The sequence below is a fragment of the Amblyomma americanum genome, chromosome 10 (genome assembly GCF_052857255.1).
Source record: "Amblyomma americanum isolate KBUSLIRL-KWMA chromosome 10, ASM5285725v1, whole genome shotgun sequence".
In the NCBI taxonomy this organism is placed as follows: Eukaryota; Metazoa; Arthropoda; class Arachnida; order Ixodida; family Ixodidae; genus Amblyomma; species Amblyomma americanum.
Window position 1 is genome coordinate 130,826,453 of NC_135506.1, and position 22,970 is coordinate 130,849,422.

General features: G+C 48.8%; 1 protein-coding gene across 1 annotated transcript in view; it reads left to right on the top strand.

The window, feature by feature from the left end:
- The window catches only part of LOC144106865 (uncharacterized), a 277,209-nt gene that overhangs the window by 83,373 nt on the left and 170,866 nt on the right, over positions 1-22,970 (top strand). The window lies entirely within an intron of this gene.

A 22,970-nucleotide genomic window follows, 5' to 3' on the forward strand; every position in this document is an offset into this window, starting at 1 on the left:
GGCTCATGCACAAAACGTCCTCTACGGCAACCGAATTGGCAGCCATACGAGAAGCCGTCCTTTATATTGGTCACCAGCAAGCGCAGCAATGGACTATATTCTGCGACTCGAGATCGGCATTACAGGTCGTACAAACTTATCTAAAACCAAGAGCATGCGAGCAGCTGGTTCAACAGATTGTGCTTTTGTTAGCCGAGGCTTTCCACCGCGGCCATATCATAAACTTTCAATGGATACCGAGCCATTGCGGCATAGCGGGAAACGAGCGTGCTGACGCCGAGGCTCGGATGGCACATAGTGATGGTGCTTTCATTGAGATAGCCTTTTCAAGATCAGACATTGGAGCCTTGTTGGCGAATTTAATGCAGGCGGCAATGCAGTCGCACTGGCATGATCCGAGTCATCAACAGGACCGCGTGTGTAAGCTTGACGCTGGCTCACGATTACATTTCCCATCTGTGGTGGTGCGACGTCATGGGACTTTACTCCACCGGCTACGGCTTGGCGTTGCCTACACCAAACACTATCTTCACAAGATCGGCATCGAAAGTAACCCAAATTGCGCACAGTGCAACACACCAGAGACTATTGGACACCTTCTTTGCGCGTGCCCGAAGTATACTTCTGAAAGAACAACATTGGAGGCGACCGTGAAAAACCTGGACTCTCGCCCTCTCTCTGAGGAAACTCTTCTGGGCGCAAGGACGAGACGTTCTGATTGGTGGCGTGTGACAAAAGCCCTGCTCAACTTTTTGTGTGAAACAGGCCTGGATACTCGTTTGTGACCGCCTGTGCACAACCTACATGGTTAATGACATGTGTCGGTGTTGTGTTGCAGACACCAGTTTTGAGTTTTATGTGTGTCCAGTAACCGCGATGCGAGCGCCAGCCAGTGTTGTGTGTGTGTGTGTGTGCGTGTGCATAGACATCACCCGTGAAACTCATTGTATTATGCCATCATCAGCCTTCATTCACACTTTCCTTTTCCTCCTCTTCCCTTTCCCCTGTGTGGAGTAGCAGGCCAGGGCCCTGTTACCACCGGCCGACCTCTCCGCCTTTCTTTCATTAAAATTCCCTTTCTTCTTCTTCTTCACTCCGCAATGATAGCTGTGAGATTATCGTTCATTGTTAGAGCATTAAAATTCTCTTCATCAATTAACGCCGAATATCTTTTCTGCAGCAAAATCCGGAGTTCCTCTACTTTCCCTTTTAGCGCTAACTGGTTAAAGGGCTTGCGCTTCACTAGTTTCTTCAGTTACCTCTTCAAATCTAGGCCTCTTCAAAACCTTACCATTCTGTGGCCGCAACGCCGCACCATTCTGACGACCTCCACATCCTGCACAATGCCATGGTGAGCGCATAGTATGAAGTCTCATTTTTAGTGTCACCTTTAGGGCTCTTCTAGGTCCACGTCCTGTTCTTCCCCGCAAGGGGGGGGGGGGGGGGCGTCTCGTCTGCAGCGTGCATTCATTGGTGAGTGGCGACACCGCAGGATCCTGGGCATCCGCAGGGACATCCCTGCGATGGGGATGATGGCGAGCAGTGCGTCACCACGGACCCGAGCACCCGCGCTTAGCCGTGCCTGGTATCGGCATGTCCGGGGAAAAGGGGGTCCTAGTGGTTGAGCCGATGCCGCACGCTTGGACATTTAAGGCCCCTCGGCGGAGGCAACACACCACTTTGGCCCCCGCTTCCTGTAGACGGCACCTCCGGCCTGAGCCGACCGGGGGAAATCGGCAGTCACCTTTTCCTATCGCACCCCTCTCTTTGAATTTCCAATCACTTTTTTAGAACTCTTCTGTCTCTTCCTCTTTTCTCAGTTTTTACACTTTTCATAAACGGCTAGGGTTAACTTTGTGTGGTGTAACTGCCCTGTGTTATCCATATTTGGTTATAGCAGTGGTGTACAGCTGGCGAGGGCAAGGCTTTTTCAGGTTCCTGCCCCGTCCCCTCGTTGGGCTCCTTGGTAGGTGGCTGGCACCACAGCCGAACAATACAGTTTTTATGGCTCCCGCTCTCACACATATTTATTGAAGGCCATTCATGCATTCATGCAAATTGCCTAATAGTGCGCGATTTGCTACCCATGGTGTAAGTGCTTATTACCCATGGTGTAAGTGCTTATTCCTTGTTCAAGTGCACTTAAATAGGTTGCGCGATTAATTACAATGAGTCACCCATACTGTTACTGATTATTCTAATACTCACTTCTCAAAGCTTTGTTTTTATTGCTATATAATTAATAGATACCTTATAATTGAGTTCCCTTGTCGCTCCTGCCTAATCTTAGAAATGACTGTTTTTCAAATTTAAGTTCAACGGTAACGTAACCACCAGCCAAATAAATGCAATTTTAGAATTATAAAGAGCTAATTTTGATGCAGTTCACAACGCAACGAACTTCCGCTTTTAATAAAGCATTCATTTCGGGCTCGGACGTATATTCTCAGATGGTACATATTCACGAATAAAATAAAAGCTATTGTGTTCACATGATACATATATGCAGAAAACTGCCCCGTTTCCACTTTGTACTGGCGCTCAAGCGATGGAAAGAGCGATTCAAAGGTACTGTGGCGGACGCCTTAATGGTGTCACTGCAGGGACTGCGGCTGCCTGCCAGTCTTTGAGACCCGCTCAGTGTTTACGAATAGTGACCGCCTTACTAAAGAAATAACTGAAACCGTTCAAATTACTTCTGCCGCATCAGCGAGCCCGCTCTCATTCTCATAGAAAGGGAAATGTCGTTTCTGTCCGCGTCGGCGGACGTAGGTCTCTAATCTGTTTGTCTCTTCGCATAGTTTTATTTATTGTCTTCTTTTTCCTGCTTAATGATCACTTGCTTTATTATAATTTTTTCCCGCTTCCCTTTTCTTTCGCCGCCGTGATCGATGATTGATCAATGGTTGTAGTGCGCGCTCCTCCGCTGGCCCGGCCACAGCTGTAGCATATTTAGACGGGGCCGAAGTGCTATAAACGCGCGCGCGTACTGTGCGATGTCAGTGCACATTAATAAACGTACCCCAGGTGTTCGAAATTATCTGAGTGGCTGCGGCGTCCTTCGTAACCTGAGTCACTTGTCCTAATAGCGACTCAAGTCGAGGCTAAACCCCAGGTTGAATCCCATAAAACCGATCCAAACGTTTCACTTTATCTTCTTCAACACCTCTGTTCGTTCCTTTTATTCCTCGTCCGCACCCTTTCATTCTTGCTTTACCGTCGTTTCGTGCTATTGCCGAGCGGTTTCACCTCCATTTCATTTAGCCAATCTTCTTTCACCTCCTCCTCGAGCATCACTGCTCATCGCTTGTAATTAATTGTTCGTCAACTTTACCCGCATTCGCTGGCCGCCTACTTGCTCTGCAGTGCACTTTCCCTGCCCCAGATTGTTTTTTGCTGCATGTGCCTTTGGTTGGCAATGCATCCTCAGGTTTCCCCACTCAGGGGAAATGTTCGCGGTCGGCTGGGTGTGGAGTAGTACCCGCGTTTTGTAGACTTTTTGCATATGTTTATGTCTCCGAAGGACGCACTTACTCGCTTTTATTATCCCAACGAGCTTAACGCGCCCTCCTTTATCAACGACAACTCTCAAACTCGCTTAATGCAACGACGCAGACGACCGGCTTTTCCTTTCCAGTATTCGACGGCAGCGCCACGCGCGGCCAACCGCTTTTTTTGCTTCTTGAAAGAAGTTAGGACGGCGCTAAAACGACAAAGACAAAGAGGCACGAACACAACAGGACGGGCGCCAACTTGCAACTGAAGTTTATTGCACCAAACCCCTACATTTTATGCATCAACTGAGCCGTATCACAACAAGCTTATCACATAACAAAACGCAATTTCTTCAATAGTCAGAACATCGGAAGTAGGCACTACTTTTACAGACCAGAGACGCCTTCTGCACTATCCACTTGATAACAGCATTATTCTTACTTTATAAGTCCCCAGATTAAATGATTGCGCAACCCACATGAAAGCAATTGATCATCCAAATGATACACACACGCTTGGGCAAGGCAACCAGCGCGCAAACTCAACAATCGTGATTTAACACAAAGAGTGAAAATGAAAGAATGACCAACAACAAACGCGGAAAATTTGGTGGACATGAAAACTTAAACCTTCGGGGGAACCTCCCAGCGTCAATGTACTATAATTATCGTCAAAAATTAAAAACCTTTGAGAAAACCTCCCAGCGTCAAAGTGCTACAATATTGGTTTCTACACAAACGTCTTTTCGGTCGATAAAACACATCGATGAAAAACAATGTATGCAGAAAACTTGCAAACGTTGAAACCTAAAGACAGCCTTCGAGAAACGCCACCTCAGCGTCACTAATTGAAATGGACGGCCTACTAACGCATGCGCTTCCCGCTTTCTTAATAAAAAATGCCTCCACAACTTCTCGCTCAAATCTGTCTTTACCACTCTTCAAAAAAGTTGTTTTGCTCAGATCCGGACTACACCCCTTGCACGTCTTGCAGTGATCTGCAAGGAAACTTCCATGATGTTGGCGCACATTCCGCAAGTGTTCACTGGCACGTTCATTAAAACAAGCCTGGAATGCCACTAAGATCCATCGTGTCGGAAAAAGGGACATGGCAGTGCGTGGTCAGTAGTTACCTTCAGAAGCACCTCGGTTCTTTGGTGGAAGATGATCCCTTCGTGGTTCGTAGTTCTTCGTATGTCGTGCAGCAACTGGACGTTTTGCCCTCCCTCGAGTACATGGGTTTCTCCATCGATATTGAAGATTTATATTACTCTGTTCCTCATCATGGACTTCTAAGCGCGGTCAGAGATAAGATCATCACAACAGGTGAAGTTCAGTTTCAAAATGCAGCTGGCATTAGCAGTGATAGTTTTGTAGCCTTGTTAGAATTCTACTTAGGCTCGACAGCCATTTCATTTGAAGGTAGCTTCTTTGTCCAGAAAAAAGGTGTATGCATAGGGTCTTCAGTGGCACCTGTACTCTGATATTTTCTTGTCAGCTGTTGGGAATCAAATCAAAGTTCAACTTAGAGATCCACGTGTAGTATCCATTTTTAGATACGTGGACGATTTTTTGGTTATCATAAAGAATGTTCATGAGTCCGATGTAGCTTCGGCGGCAGGAAGTGTGTTATCAGTCTTCACCAGTAACAGCCAGGGCCTCAAGTTCACGTGGGAGTTACCAGTGAATCGCGAACTGCAGTTTTTAGACGTTAGATTGGTTTTTATGGAGGATCACCTATGCTGGGCGTACAATCCCAGATCTAAGAAAGGGCTGTTACCGTTTGATAGTGCTCATTCTAAACTTGTAAAAAGAGCAATAATCGCTAATTCCCTTCAGAATGCCTTAAGAAAGTCGTGCCATCACACGATGTCTATGAGCTTTAGCGCCCAAATTCAGAGGTTGCACGAAGCGGGTTACCCGCCCCATTTGATTTTGGCTGTTTCTGAAATGCTAATCCAGAAATTCAAGCGGCCTTGTGATGAGAAACTTCCGGAAGCAAAAAAATTGGTCCCTGTGATTCCGTACATGCATAAGGTGTCCCATGGTATAAAAAAAGTCGCAAGCAAACATCAGGTGCAGGTTGTGTTCTCGGCCCCATCAAAGTTGTCAAAGATTTGCACAATGTCAAAACCGGATAAGAAACGACCGGTTTGCCCTATTAAACATCAAAAACTGTTCACGAAATGCAGATCACAAGTTGTATATCAGATTCCTCTAAGCTGCGGTTTAGTTTACATAGGGCAAACCGGTCGCTGTTTTAATGAACGTGCCAGTGAACACTTGCGGAATGTGCGCCAACATCATGGAAGTTTCCTTGCAGATCGCTGCAAGACGTGCAAGGGGTGTAGTCCGGATCTGAGCAAAACAACTTTTTTGAAGAGTGGTAAAGACAGATTTGAGCGAGAAGTTGTGGAGGCATTTTTTATTAAGAAAGCGGGAAGCGCATGCGTTAGTAGGCCGTCCATTTCAATTAGTGACGCTGAGGTGGCGTTTCTCGAAGGCTGTCTTTAGGTTTCAACGTTTGCAAGTTTTCTGCATACATTGTTTTTCATCGATGTGTTTTATCGACCGAAAAGACGTTTGTGTAGAAACCAATATTGTAGCACTTTGACGCTGGGAGGTTTTCTCAAAGGTTTTTAATTTTTGACGATAATTATAGTACATTGACGCTGGGAGGTTCCCCCGAAGGTTTAAGTTTTCATGTCCACCAAATTTTCCGCGTTTGTTGTTGGTCATTCTTTCATTTTCACTCTTTGTGTTAAATCACGATTGTTGAGTTTGCGCGCTGGTTGCCTTGCCCAAGCGTGTGTGTATCATTTGGATGATCAATTGCTTTCATGTGGGTTGCGCAATCATTTAATCTGGGGACTTATAAAGTAAGAATAATGCTGTTATCAAGTGGATAGTGCAGAAGGCGTCTCTGGTCTGTAAAAGTAGTGCCTACTTCCGATGTTCTGACTATTGAAGAAATTGCGTTTTGTTATGTGATAAGCTTGTTGTGATACGGCTCAGTTGATGCATAAAATGTAGGGGTTTGGTGCAATAAACTTCAGTTGCAAGTTGGCGCCCGTCCTGTTGTGTTCGTGCCTCTTTGTCTTTGTCGTTTTAGCGCCGTCCTAACTTCTTTCAAGATATGAACCAACTAGCCCAAATCAAAGTACTTCTTGAGCATATTTTTTGCTTCAGCGCCTCCCATCGAAACCCGCTTCGCTCTTGCCACTACAACTCCTAGAACACTGTAAAGCAGTCTCTCGCGCTGCGATGCTGGCGCCCTCTCTCGTTAGTTAAGGTAACTAACAACGAAATGTTCCTCTCCTCGAGACGAGGCTGCTGCTGCACGGTGCCTCGCGGGAAAGCAAATCACAAGAGGAAACTACGGGGGTGATTTCCCACATCCCCCAATCTTAAATAGAACCTCCTTCCTGAAATTGCATGCTATGGACGAGTCTCCTGGTCTTCATGCACTTGAGGCAGGTCTTGCAGCGGAGGTCACGCGGACAGCATCCAACGCAGACTTCCGTGGTGTGCCGAAGGCAGCTTGAATGTCTCCGCTAGGACGACCCGCATGGCCCGTGGACTCTGTGTCCGCAGACTCGCGAAGAGAAGGCCAGTTGAAAACTGCAGGCTAGGCTTCTGCAGTAGTCACCAGGGCAGCAGCAGCCGGAGGTGACTGCTGACTGGTCTCGCCACCGCTTCCCCGGATGGGTGCAGAGAACAGGATACATGCGGCTCCGTCGCAGCAGGTGGCAGCGAGACGATGTGCACCGGACAGCAAGCCTGGGTGGCTCCACCGAATCTGCAAAATTGTCGAAACGCTCTAGACGTGCCTTTAACGTAGGTCACGGGAGGGGTAACGGCATTCGCAAGGGCCTCGTGGCACAATGCCTAACTCGCTAGCAAAACGTGTCGGGCGGCTGTTCAAACGCAAAGTTCGAGCGAACAAAACCCTTCTTTAGTTGAACGAGACTGCTGTGGTAATGGTGTGGTAATGGTCGTCTTCAGAATATCAGTGGGCTTCACGGGAATTTCATGGTAAACCTTTACTAACTCAGTCTTAGAGAAGATGGAGAACCCAGCCAGGTTTGCTGTGAAATCGAATGTTACGAAGAGGATAGGGTTACGAAGAGGATAGGTTAGGGGGGAGCAGCCACAGTTGCTCGCACGGCAGAGCAAACACAAGGGAAACCCCCTAAGCGCCTTGAACCACCACCTAACCCCGACGTGGTTTTCACGACTACGGCAGCTCTTTCCGAGAATCAGTCAACACAGCGTGGCAGAGCAGCTGACAAGACCTACGCAGATGCGGTAAAAAAGAAGCGTGGGAAGTCCGTTGGTTCTTCTCCTTCATCAAAGCTACTGCAACGCACTACACAAGACCCGACAAACAGCGTCGCTTGCTCTGACCCTAGGGCGCCACAACATGACAAGAAGATCAGCGGCAGGCAGCAAACCGGAAGCTCTGAACAAGATGTCACATGCCTACTGATTCCGATGCTGTTTGCAGCCATCAAGGCTCTTATCCGTGCAAACCCCTCGTCAGGAAGACTACCAGAAGTAGAAGCTGTCCTTGCAAAGGAGCCGTTGGTGTCGTTCTCCTACGCTCCGCAGGGGCGTAATACCACACTTCAGTAATCATGGCTTCCACAGCGAGAACTTCACCGCAGCTGACAATCCACAACATCTTTCGTACATGCACCATTTTCCAGTGGAACGCTCGCGGGCTACGCTCTAAACTCTCAGATTTCCGACAGCTCGTGCGAGCGTACCGCTTCCCCTTCATAGTCATCTGTGAATCACGCGTCGAGGAAACTTTCCGACTCAATGGATACTATTTCCATCATTCGCAACGACCAGATAACGTCAGCAGATTGCTGATAGGCTTTCGCAAGGATATCCCGGCCTCACCGGTTGATGTCCCGCCTCACAGCGACAATGAATACGTATGCGCTGTCACAGTTATTGCCGGACAACATTATACTCTGATTGGAGTATGTCTTGAGCCAGGCACGCCATTTGATGCTTTGAGACTTGAAGACTTGATAGCAAGGACGCCCTCTCCGCATATTATTTGCGGAGACTTCAATGCTCATAATGAAATTTGGGGCAGCTCATATACATGTGCCCGAGGTGCCAAGCTTACAAAACTTCTCTCCAAGCATTCAGTCCAGCCATTAAATGACGGCAGCATCACCTACCTCCGAGGCCCGACGACTACCAGCAGCATCGACGTGACATTTGTCACAAGTTCATTCGCCCACAACTTTGGCTGGTGCACTGATTTGGAGACACGTGGAAGCGACCATTACCCAATCCTCATATCGGCTTTCCATGCGCAGAGGAACACAAAGAAATTCCTTATAAAATCTACAGACTGGGACGCATACAAGGACGCTGTAAGCAAAGGAGTTACTGCGGCAACTCGCAATGAGGAATTAGCATCGACAATTGCGTATTGCCTGAGGGCGAGTACACAACTTACAGCTAAAAATGATAACCTACCTTCAAATGATGACACATTCCAAAGGCTTTGCGCTATACGCAGGCGAGCTGAAAGGAAAGCTCTGCGCACAAAAACCCTCGATGACCTACGTGCATGCCGACGGGCTCAACGTCCCATTCGACGCTACATGGATAAACTCAGTCGGCAAAAGTGGCGTGACTTTTGTTCTACGCTGGATGTGCGCAAACCAGTAACCAATATTTGGCGGATAGTTAGAGGTATGCGCACGCCACTTCAACAACTCCACCCCTTCGCTGCACTCTCCCTTCACGAACAAAAATCTATAAAATAAGTCTCAGAAGAATACTGCAAGCAGCTGTCGGCAGGGTCAGGGCATTCGACACTCTCCGCAGATGGTCAAACAGGCATCACAAAGGTGGCAGTGCCAGCGTTAGATCTACCTTTCACAATGGAAGAACTATCCACAGCTATCGCGGAGACAAACAGGCACACGTCTCCGGGTCATGATGAGGTGACCTATGACGCCATTGCAAAGCTACCCCACACCTCCCGTCTTCGACTCCTGGAGTATTACAATTCTTCCTGGATGGCTGGTGAGGTCCCCACGGTATGGAAGCTGGCGAAAACCGTGCCCGTTTTGAAACCCTGTAAGCAGCCAACAAGCTACGCATCATTCCGGCCCATTGCCCTACTGAGCTGCGTAGGTAAGCTCATGGAGCGCATGATCTGCAAGCGCATAACTTGGTTCCTAGAAAGCCGAAATGAGTTCCCCCAAGAAATGAACGGGTTCCGTCAAAACAGGTCTGCGAGTGACCATATCATCGCCCTCGTCTCATCAATTGAGGAGTACCTTCATGCTGGGTACATCCCAACAGCCGTTTTCCTAGACATCACGGCCGCTTTTGACTCCGTCTTTCACCATGCAATTCTCGCAGCCTTTGGCAGTCTTGGCCTTGGAGGAAGGCTATACAAGTGGATTGGGCATTATTTAAAAGAACGACAAATTTTTATTACCACTCCAAACGGTCCAACACGCTTTCACGCAGAGGAGAGGGGCGTACCACAGGGAGCGGTGCTCAGCCCTCTCCTGTTCAATATTGTCCTTATTCACATAAGAAGACACCTTCCGCGAGGGGTCCGCATAACAATTTATGCTGATGATATCTGCATCTGGACCGCGTCACGTTCGCGCTATATTACCCAGCAATGTCTTGAGAGAGCACTATTGCACATTTCGATGTACCTGGCTTCCAGAGGTCTTCGTCTCTCGCCAGAAAAGAGTGTTGCAATGGCGTTTACAAGAAAAACGATGACCCGATATCCGCTGTTCCTAGGCGGACGATCGCTGCCATATGTACGATCTCAGCGATTCCTGGGTGTTGTAATCGACTATAATCTGTCATGGTCACCTCAGATCAAAAAACTCCGTGCGAGGATTACTGCAGCATCGCAAGTGTTCAGGTTCATGGCGGGAACAAGGTGGGGTAGCAACTGCCGATCAATGCTTCTGCTTGAAAAAGCCTACGTTGAAGGAACCTTGCGCTACTGTCTACCAGTGCTTCAAAGATTATCTACATCAAGCAATAAGACTCGCAATGCCGCACGGAACAGCTGCCTGCGAATATGTCTTGGCCTCCCAAAGGGTTCCTCTGCATCAGAAACAGTAGCGGAGGCAGGATGTCTCCCACTAGAGGTAATTGCCGCCCAGGAAACTATGCGTACCCATCTCCGCCATGTCCTGCAAGGGAAGAAGCACTTCCTACACCGTGTCCACCTAACTCACAGCAACTCTAGCTTTGGCCAGGCAGTGCAGCTCCTGCCCCTTCCTACTATTAATCAGCCTCAGAAACTACTACCTCTGGCCTTTCCTGCATGGACACTCTCTCCTCTAAAGGTGAAGACGTCTGTTCCAGGTGTGAATGCAAAGAGCCGCATGCCACAGGCAGCACTTCTACAAGCTACTCTCGCCTACTTAATCGAAGAATATACGCAGCACACCCATATCTTCACCGATGGTTCAACTACTAAAGAAACTTCTTCTTGTGGCCTTTATGTGCCCTCAACAGGCCATGCCCTTTCTTACCGGCTGCAGCGGAGGACCTCCTCTACAACAGCTGAGCTTCACGGCATTAAGGAAGCTGTTTCTTACATCCTGCGCCGAACCGCCGGCCGTTGGGTTATCTTCACCGATTCAAAAGCATCTCTGCAGATCCTGGCCAACCTGCTGAAGAAAACGAATCACCAGCCAGTTTCCCTGGACATTGGGTATATCCATCATTTAGCTATTGCCGCAGGCCACTGCATAACATTTCAGTGGGTACCTGCTCACTGTGGCATTATGGCTAATGAAAAAGCAGATGAAGCGGCCCGTAAGGGCCATCAACATCAGAGATACATTCGAAGTTTTCTCACGAAATCTGATGCGTCCCAAATGGCTAAAAGTTTTGCGTACGAAGAAACGTATCGGCTTTGGAGTTTGCCGACACATCAGTACCAATTTCTTCACTAAATCGACCCACATCTTAGATCGACTCTTACCCAGAATTCCTCGACAACTCGAAACACTTTATCACCGACTTCGTCTGAATGCTGCATATACAAATGGCCTGCGATACCGTTTTGGACAAATGAACAGTCCGCATTGTGACAACTGTGCTTCGATAGAAACTGTGGAACATATCCTGCTTGAGTGCCCTGCGTATGCTAACGAGCGTTCGTACTATGAACATTGCATGCAGAAGCACTGCCCAGTGCCCCTAACAATGGACAAAGTTTTAGGCCCCTTAGCCTGCTTCAGGCAACAGAGACTTGCAATGAACTTTCTTTTTACCTATTTAAAAGACATAGGACATCTCGATAAGCTCTAAATTCACTTGCAGGTTACCTTCATGCATTCTTCTTGCAGTGAACTTCGTCAGCCCATTCGTCGGACTATGCACTCCATCATTCCATAGGTTACATCAACACTCGCCACTGCATCCTTAGTACCCATTTCATGGCTGCATTTTATCTTCGTTTTTTTTTTCACCTCTTCCACGCTGCTCTCCTTCAGTCTTTATCTCCCAAATTCCCCTCCCTACGCAGAGTAGCACGCCAGCGATATTGAAACGCCGGATAAATTCTCTGTTTCTTCATTAAATAGCCTCTCTCTCTGATAATCTCTACATGGTGTCCAGTCGCCCGGACCTTTCTTGGGCATCCTGTGCAGTGGCGATGCCCAGTTGCTGCAGGAACTAGGCACGATGTCGAGTTCAAGTGTGTGTTGAAACTCACTGCGAGCAACGGCGAGGCGTCCTCCAGACAGGCGGCGAGGGCGTGCAGATACTAGAGGTCCAGAGGCCACTATGTGGTGGGCGCTTGAGTGCTTCACCGGTGATTCTCTGGTGTAGGGCTTCGTAAGGTTGGAGAGTACGCCGTTACCGGAGAGATACGTGCTGAGATCTATGAGGCGATGAGCTCGCATGTCGACGGCAAGGTTGCCGAAACTGATGAAGTCAGTGCCGAGATCAGCTTGCGAAATGACAGCGATAATGAAAATCCAAGAAAAACTGCGGCGAAATACAAGGTTAAACCTAAGGGACTGTTGGCCGTACGTGCGAACTGCGGAGCTGATTATCGCTTGGGGCAGGGAGGTCTTCCGTTGAGTTGGCAATCTGCACAAGAAGCTGCTATCACGCTGAATTGTGCTCCCGTGTCGACCAGGAAACGAGCGCCAGTGATCTTGTTAAAAACGTAAAAGACGCGGCATGCCCGTCCACCAGCACCATTTGCTGCCGTCAGTGGCCAGTCGCAGCGTTTCCCGACCAAGAGCACAGGTAGGTGCACCTGCTGGCAGAGCTACCAACGTAAGGGGGTGTCAGCGGACAGCCGAGGGTGAGGTGTGTCGGATGGTTTCGGCTCCGGGGAGTACGAAGGGCGCTACCGGGGAGCGGCGGAAGGACCTGTACATCGGCGGAGAACAGCGTAGAAAGGGCGCGAGGGCACTTACCCGCCTAGCAAGAGCATCCAGTTGACCTTTTAAGCTCGCAAGCTAGGAGGCTATGGTAGTCCCTTGAGGCAGAATGCTCACGGCGCTGAGGTCGGCTTGCCGTGAGTTGTCCCCAACACGATCAGAGAGTTCGGCGAGTTTTACAAACACATAGAAGCCTGGCAATGGAATGTAGGGGTTCCAAGCATAAGGCGGGCCTTCTCAAGCAGTTCACTGCTAGGAGTCTAATTCCACCCGACTTTGTCGGCGTACAGAAAGTAGGAGCTGATAAACCCACCTCGCTGGCGGGGCATCAGATGATAACCCGACAGCTGACGCCATCAATAGCTATACTTATGATAACAGATATACTGTCTTAGAGCCCGCCTTCCCGATAGAGAACGTCGAGACCTGACGGTTGAGACTGTTTCGAACAAGCCCGACCGAGTCAGCACTTTCGCCTTAAACACATAAAAGCCACCTAAGCCATGATGAGGCAATTCGCGGACCTGCCGACATCGGCCTCCCGGCTAGCACAGCGAAACCAACTCGACGTAACGTGCCGCACCACGAGCGGGGTATCGCGACAACACGGCTCGATAGTAGTCAATAGTTAACGCTAGAGGAGCACTCGAACTGCAACCCATGAACCAAACAGCATTTCCGACGCGCAAGGGAAACAGCGTGACTTGAGGCTCATGCCCGGACCTGACCCTCGTCAATAATGTGACACAAGAGATGGACCAATCTAACGGAAAATTTGGGCAGTGACCACTGCATTTTGAGCACTTCAATCGCCTGGAATAAAGTCAGCAGAAACTGGCAGCGGCTCGAATCATGTACGGGCCGAAGTTCTGAACTTCAGAACTTCCCACGGGAAGCCATAGCTACCATCTACGATTGGAGCGCAGCTCTTCGATAAACGCACCACACCGCCTCAGAAGTGGTGCCGCGCTCGAAATAAACAGCCGAGGTGGACAGGCACCTCCTCAAACATAAGGAGCCACGGGGGAAACTGGAAACGCCCGAGAGTACACTGTCGACATGGACTCCATATCACCCAGCGTACGGAAGAGGCGCAGACGAGTACGCCATGCAGCAGTCACACCAGAACTGGCAGCAGTTCTGCGGGTACGTCTCAGATATCGGCGATCCTCAGGAGTCTTACCGACCCAGCAAAATCCATATACGAGGCCACTAGCACACTCAAGCGTATCTCAGATCTGTTTCCGAGTGACGACGCGGACCTCCTCGCGGCGCTGCAAGACACGTACATCGGCACGGCTAACACACCAGCCACAACAAAGGCAAGCACAGTCACGCCTTTTTCGATCCCATAACAACGACCGAAGAGTACGCCGCTGCACGAGCATGTTGCCGCCAGAGAGCTCAGCTACAGGGGCAGAAAAAATCAGCAACGCAATAATACAGAACTTAAGGAAGGACATGATTCAAGACCTAATCGAAGGCATAAAAGACAAACTCTGGGAAACTAATGTCTTTCCGCAAGAGTGGAAACCCTGAAATTATAGTCATTATAAGGAGCCGGAAAGCAACCGACGTTCGAGCGGTAGTGCATGCCCGTTTGCAGAACTAGATCAAAGGGAACAACTTATTAATCCCTTTAATGATTGGCTCCCGATCTGAACTCTGCACCAAAGACACTTTCTTCCTGGCCAAGGAAAAAAGTGCTAGGACAAATTCCCAAGGCAGGTGGACGCCTTATAATGGCCTTTGATCTCAAGGATGCATTCGAAGACATATGGTGCGATACCATCTTGGAAGAGATCAAAAGGTTTAACTGCGGAGAACGAGTGTTCCGCTGTGTGAAAAACTTACGATTAAATCGGACAGCAACGATAGGCATGGGAGGCACGGGCTCGGGGCCCCTGGAGATACCTAACAGAGGTATGCCGCAGGGGGCCGATCGTCTTCTCCTTTCCAACATAGCCACGCTTGGGGTGGCCATAGACCCTGGAAGAATTCGAGATGGCAGGTACACACATCTGGTACATCACGCTCGGGACGACCATTTATGCTCCTTCGCGACGAAAGAAGACACCTTAAGAGGCCGCCGCGTACGTCGAACGGGTGACGGCTCGATGCGGGCTCGGCTGCGCACCGAAAAAGTAAGAGATCATACGCCGGCTTTGCCACGGGTACACATCCTCGGGCAAAGTTCAGGATTGTCTACATGGCGTCCCCATCCAAGAAACATCCGAAATCCGCATTTTTTGCATCTGGGTCACGGGTAATCACAGAGCTACCAACGCCATCTAGCTCCTATCCGCAACGACGCAACAGGTCCCCAAGATGTTCCGTGGAGCGGTGCGCAGCCAGACGGGGACGGGTATGCGCGAAGAAGACACCCAAGGTACAGGCAGTAAGTCGGGTCTTCTACAGCCTATCGTATTTGAAACTCACCAGAAAAGAACTCAAATATATCAACGCCAGGTTACGCACAGCATATTTAGAGATGCCCTTTTTATTCCGTCCTTCATCTTGAACATTAAATTGGAAGGTCTAGGTTTGAAGAATTACAGGAAGCCGTCTTCACCTCACATAGAGAACGCACAATTAGCGGCAGAAAATTTCTGGAACGAGTGGGCTACCTGGCCGAAGCTAGACTCATACAGAGCACGACCGATATCCCGACCGCCGACCGGTGGAGGGTGCCCGTTGTTCCTATCCCTAAGTACATGTCAAGCATGACAGCTGTCGTTCAGCGTGAATGGACTACATCAAGCTCAGAGCTGCCGGCAGCCCTCGTACGATGTACGTGGATGGTTAACATACGCTGAAGACGCACGAGTGGCAGCCGTTGTGCTGGCATCGACCAAGTAAGGGATGGTCAGCGGATCTCTTAAAATTCGGCAATCACGGAAGCAGAAGTCGTAGTCATCTTCAGACATAGTAGTTGCCCGAAACACACACACACACACAAAATACAGGATACGGGACGAGCGCAAACTTACAACTGATTTTATTCAACGGACCCAGCACATATTTGAAGGAAAAAAGAATGCACTTTGAGCATGCTCAGCGAAAGGGTACGGCATGTGACAATCAGTTGCACACCAAGACCAGAACTTGCATCGTCTTATCGAGGGAAGCTACCTCACTATTGAATAGTACAACCGAAAAATCACTGATACATGAATCTCCTCTTTTATTTATGAAATAGGCGTCTCATAACTTCACAAGCGATTGAATCGCGACTCTTGCCCAGAACTTTAATTTTATTCAGCCGTGGTCGACAGTCACTGCAGGACAGCCAATGTTTAGCCAAATCAGATCTCTCCCCCGTTGACAGCGATAACCCATGTTCGCGAGCGCGATCGTTCAAGCAGCGTCCAGTCTGGCCTACGTACGTTTTTCCAAAACTCAGTGGTATTTTGTAGACCATTCCGACGGCGCGTCCTTCAAAGGGCTTAGCGTGCTCCTTGTTACAACGACTTTTCTTTGTTCCTTGATTGGTGATGCGGGGGCATAGGTTTGCCAGTTTGGACGGTGCTGTAAACACCATTGGCAAATTGTGTTTTCCCTCCACCTTCTTCAGGTTGTGCGATACTTTGTGCACGTACGGCATGACTACTGGTCTTGATTTGCTTTCAGCCCTTTGCCGCGCTTTCACTTTCATCTTTTGCAGTAGCGTCTCAGCCACAGCCGCTACGATCCCACAACAGAACCTGGTAGATAAAACCCTGCCAACGTGATCATTAAAACTTTCCTGAATTCTGTGAGGACCCGATTTTTTGAGGGCAGACTCTAGACACAGAGCCGCAATCAGTTATACTTCGGTTGTATTGTTCAATAGTGAGGTAGCATTCCACGATAAGCCGATGTAAGGTCTCGCCTTGGTGTGCTACTGATTGTCACATGCTGTACCGTTTCGCTGCTCATGCTCAAAGTGAATTCTTTTTTCCTTCGAATGTGCTGTGTCCGTTGAATAACATCAGTTGTAAGTTAGCGCTCGTCTCGTACCCTGTCTTGTGTGTGTGTGTGTGTTTCGCGCAGCTATCATGTCTGAAGCATTGAACCAACTAGCCCGACAACGCGTTCTACTTCGCAGTCATCCTGTTGGCAGTTCAGCTGGGCGATGCTCTCAGGCGAGGCATCCACGTCATGACGAGCTCCCTGGCGCTTGTTGGCTCCTTCTTGCAATCAGACTGCCTAAAAGATTGCTGAGTGTGACGACCTACCCAGTACACTCCAATTCGACTCTAAAACAGCAGATCAGATGGGTGCCCAGTAACGCGGGACTTGAAGAAAGTGAGGCCGCGGATGCATTAGCTCGGGGACACATTAACCTAGCGGGATACGCTCTCTACTCGTGCTCCCGGCCTGCTTATAGTGCAAAACTACAGTTTCTCCGAACACAAATGCAATACTTCCCACCCACACGCAAGAAGATGGACGCTCAGGAAGCCCGCGAATGGAGACAACTCCTAACCGGAATGTTCTCAAACTTATAAAATTACATCCTTTTTCCTGACCTCCAACAAGACGAGTGCCCCCAGCGCGACGAACGACTGGACTCATACCCTGTAACATAACGGTGTAAAGGTCTGAAATCGCCGGACATCACAATATCCAAGGTGAAATAGCAATGGGAGGCATCTCTGCTCAGCTGGGAGCTAACGCCGCAATGAAGAATGTAGTAATCAAAATTGCCGTTTGGGCGAGTTGGTGTGACATAGATCAAGCAAGCTAAGCGGTCGAGGCCACTGGGAGTTTGCACTGAAGACACCACCTGTTGTACACGTAACTTCGATTCACTAATATCCTATAAAATAATGTTTTCTACTACTCCCAGCACTGCAATCGCATCCGTGGTTCTCTGCGTATCCGCCTTCGCAATAATGTTATAAGTAATCAACACGTGCGGAGCTGACGCGGCTGACTTCGCAGGTAACGAAAATGGACTCTCAAAACAAACGAGAAAAAATAGCTTTTTAACTTGTTGAAGCTACACCTCGCGCATGTATGCGGGTCCAAGATAATAGCCCTCAGGCTTTGGAAGATATGGAGGGTAGCCGCGCCATAAAGTCGAGGGTGCATTTGCTTCGCCTTTCACGGCTTGAATATGGGGGCCCTTGCCAGTGTGGCACCTGGTGTTAAAACCAACGCCGTCGCTTCGGATGACATGGCTTTTTCGACGCGCTTCTTTATTCACTTCACTTTTTCCTCTCAAATCTCTGGCCTCTATTCTCTCTCTGAACGTGGCAGTTATTCAGGCTCAGTTTTGAGCCAGTAGATATACCCGCACGCATTTCATTTCATACTTTAGCATCAACCTAACTTGACTACGCCCACTGCAGGGCAAAGGCCTCTCTCATGTCTCTCAAATAAACAATGTCCTTTGCCAGATGCGCCCAACGCATACCAGCAAACCTCTTAATCTCATCCGGCCACCAAACATACCGCTCCTGTACCCTCCCCCGCCCCCCCTCCCCTTCTAGGCTTGCCTTCTTTTAAAATAACTCCATTACCCTTAAGGACCAGCGGTAATCTTGCCTTTACATTACATTACATGCCCTGCCCCAGCCTATTTGTTCCTCATTTCGACTAGGGTGTCATAAACCTCGCGTTTGTTCCCCCCCCCCGTTCTGCCCGCTTCCGGTCTCTTATCATTACACCCATCATTTTTTCCCATAGCTCGCTCAGTTGTCCTGAACTTAAGCTCAATCTTTTTCTTTAACTTTCACGTTTCTGCCCCGTAGGTGAGCACACGTAAATATTAGGTGTTGTATGCTTTTCTCTTACGGAATATTGGCAAACCGCCATTCATGATCTGAGAGAACCTGCCGATATGTGATCCGCCCCTTCTTATTTTTCTAATTACTTCCCTCTGAAGATCCGGATCAGCGGTCAGTACCTGTCCTAAGCAGAGGGATTCCTTTACCACTTCCAGCACGTCGCTACCAGTTATGAACTGCTGTTCTCTAGCTACACTGTTGAACATGACTGGTTTTTTGCATGATAGTTTAGACCCACCGTTCTGGTCTGTCTGTCTGTCTGTCTGTATAACTAACTGATCATTTTTTTGCAGTTCATCTCCTCAGTGACTCAGCAAGGTAATGTCATAAGCTAATCGGTTTATTTAGTTATTCTTTATTAACTCTTATCCCCAGCTGTCCCCAATTAAGGCCTCTGAATAACTCCTATAAAGAGGCGTTGAATAGAATTGACGAGATCCTGTCTCCATGTCTGACGGCCTTCCTTATTGAATATGTACTTATGACTTTATGGAAGACCAGGGTAGCTGTGCTGTTACTGAAATATCTCCCACTATTTTCGTATTTTCGCAAAAGGCTTTTCTACAACCTGATTCCGAAATGCCTGTATGACTGTAGAGGTTTCCACTGAGTCAAATGCTTTATCGTAATCAATGACAGCTATATATAGGGGTTAGTCATATTCTGCACATGTCTCTATCATCTGATTGATAGTCTGATTATGATCTATTGTACAATATCCTTTACGAAAACCTGCCTGATTATTTGTTTAATTGTAGTCTAAGGTTGCTCTGACTCAATTAGCGATTACCTTAGCAAATACCTTGTAGGCGAGGTACAGTACCCCGATCGGTCTATAATATTTTAAGTCTTTAGCGTCTCCTTTCTCATGACTTAAGATAAATTTAGCGTTCTTACAAGGTTCTGGTACGTTCGAGGTGATAAGGCATTGCGTATACAGCGTGGCTACTTTTTCTAGCACAACCTCTTCTCCCTTCTTCAAAAGATCGGCGGTTTCCTGATCTTCACCAGCGGCTTTTTCCTTTTGCATTGCTCCCAAGGCTCTCTTCACGTCCTCTTTTGTTGCTGACGAGATGACGCATTGCTTTGCGCTACTGTCTCGCCGATTAACATTCTGATTACCTTCTCAGTCAAAAATTCCTTCAAAGTGCCTTCAACGGACCAACAGGATTCCTGACTGTCCATCAGCACTTCTCGTCTTGATTCCTACATGCACATGCATGAATCTGGAGGTCTTGAAGGAATCTGCATTGGCTGCTCTGTTTTTAATGGCGTGAGTCTGCAGGTACTGAAGGCATCCTCATTTGAGCCCTGTTGGTAGTGGCGCAAGTCTGAAGGCATTTCCATTGGAGCCTGTTTGTGTTGGCGCGAGTCTGATGGTGCTGAAGGCATATTCATTAGCAGCCTAGTTTGCACCGGCGCGACTCTAACGGTCCTTCAGAAACCTGAATGCAGCTGCTTTCTCTGCAGGCGCCGTTCTGAAAGCTCTACATGCATGGGGCTTCGTCTGCATGCTGTCATCTCTTCGGCAGAAAATTGTACTGGCATTCAAGCTTGCTTAATTGTACGTGTGAATCAGTTAGCACAAATCTTCTTGTATGGCCTGCATGACTGCTCACATGTGGCGATTTGTGTTGCCAGAACGCAGCTTACGATATTAGTGGGGGTTATGCAAGTACGCAGGACGTACGCGCAAACAGACGCGTGGTCCCGATACAGAGCATGAAAATCCCTCAGCTCACGAAAGCCATGGATTGCGGTAGAGCACATTGCTCGATTTCATATTTTCGTGCGCTGCAGCTTTTAAAATTTATTCCGCTGGCTCGATTGTTTTCGTATAATAATATTGCACGGTAAGCGTCTCAAGTTTGACAGCCGTAGATATCTGGTTTGGCTAAGCATACGCGCACCATGTACGTGCAAGCTCAATTAAATAATCGTTCGTGCCTAATTGGAGCGCTTCCACTGAGGCAGACGTCTGCGTTTCATGAAGCGCGTATATGAAACCGCTCATATGCATTGACAAAATCCCGCCTTTGACGGCTTTTCTTCCTTCGTTCTCGGCGCAGACGATTCCAGCCTCGCAGCATGCATGCTCGGCGTGAAGTGCAGCTACATCACAAATGCATGCGCAGTTTTATCTCGAAAGAATTGCAATTGAGGCAGACGATTTTAAAGCCGCTGCATTAAGATGCACACCACCGCGTCTGTTGCGCCCAATACGCGCAAAGAAAAAGGAGTTTTGGTAGTGACACTTTATATACTGGATCATTCGTCTGTTCACTCCAAGCAGTGAATCCGCGCTGTCAGATGGGCTAATTCAATTCCAGAGAGTACACGCGCATGCATATGTGTGCGGCGCAGTGGTTACACGGCAGAGCGAACTATGCCGCGCATATGCACCTTCCCTCATTTTTTCAGCAAGGTGCAGACGCTGCATGCATGCTCGTCCCGATCTCGAGCTCAATCGTCTCGATCGGCCAAAGCACGCAAACGCTCACCGATTTTCATTGAGATGAGGAATTCGCGCATAATTTTAGTCTGGGATTCTATTAAACGCAGCGCTCAGCTTACTGCGCGGCAAGAGCGCAGCGAATGCACATCTGCTCGGGCTACACGACACCGCAACTCTACTACATTTTTTTCCCCGGAGATAAGGCCGTGGCGTGACGTTTCGATCGAAAGAATTTTCACGATGCTGGAAAGCGCTCTACACTCGCGCTGTCGAAGCCGTGCAGTGCACGATTACAGAGTCGATCACACTTGTTTATAGTGCTCGAGAGGTGTCACCCGGGAGAAATAAAGCGGGATTCTAAAGCAGGTATTGACTTTCACTGACAAAGGTTGCGCTGGAGAGCAGCCGAATAGACACGTGAACCGTACAGGCACAAGCGATTTTATGCTAGCAAAGCAGCTTCGAAAAGACTTCACTTCATTTGCTCCGCAGCACACCGCCCGAGTGCTCTAGACAAGTGTGATCGACTCTGTACATTGAAGTCACCCCGAGGCGATCGATGCAGAGCCGCACAGCTTCGTTAATCGTGTGTGCCATGCAGCGATCGAGGCACTTCGCGCCCAGGGGATGTGCATTGTTGAAAACATTAAAGTTGCCTACGTGACAGGTGCAGCGTGATATACAGTCGAGCAAAAGTGAAGAGACCACGGCTCCGGGCGCGGGAGTAGCAGCAGGGCCGCACCGCGGCGCTCCTTTCTCGCGCCGCACGCGCGCAGCGAGTGTCCCGAGTGACGACAAACTTCGTGCTTATCACGCTTGATAAATTCCTGGTGCGGCGTTCGGCTACTCTGCAGCTGACGGTCGCGACGAAGGGGAGCGCGCATCGCAAAGCGCCTAAAGTCTCTGAAGGGAAAGCACAGCGACCTGCTGCCCTCCTCATTTTTTCAGCGCGCCATAGCGGTTACGTGCCGATGCCTTGCCTTTATTGGCATGCTGTTGGAAGGCATGCGCGGCTTCTACTCGACTACCGAATCGCTACACACTAAACACAAATCAACCCAGATGGGTGTTTTTGGCTTGTCCTCTAGCGTCCTCCCAAATCGAGGTTCGATATACACATTTAGACTTGGGGTAGATTTCAGCACCAAATAAAAAAATACGGAGGACTTACGGTTGGCGATGGGAGCAGATTGGGTGTAGATTGTTACACCAAAAAAATACGAAGCACTTGCCGTTGACAATGGGAGTATATTTGGCGTAGATTTTTACACCAAAAAATACGATGCACTTCCGGTGTGCAATGAGAGGTTTCAACCGCGGCGATACTCTGAGCGGTGGCTGCGGTGTCGTGTTTATGCAGGCGCCGACTTTGCAACGCCGGCATCTAGGAGGAGGTGATGACAGCGGTCCGTTTTTCTATATTGCATTTTAGCTCTTTCTTACAGGGCTACTAGAACTGCTAACTATATAGGCGGAACGGTGCTAGTTAGTTAATCACAATAATCAGGTTCGAATGCGCTTTGTAACCATGAACAAAGCCCAATCGAACTTCAGTATTGAGATATAACAACCAGGCCCGTTCCGTCCATGCCGTTACGAAGTAGTACTGTAAGGAACAGGGCAAGAACGCTGGATACAAAGTGCATCAGACCGCTGTCTTCACCTCCTCCTGGATGCCTGCGTTGCACGATCGTGGCGCCATGCATACACACGACGTCCCAGTCACGTCGCAGCGTACTGCCGTACATCGCGGAAACAAAACGAGACCAGCGGTGGCGGCAAGGAAACGTCCTTAATCTGACTCCGCTGAGTATACGGCACTTCTGTAAAA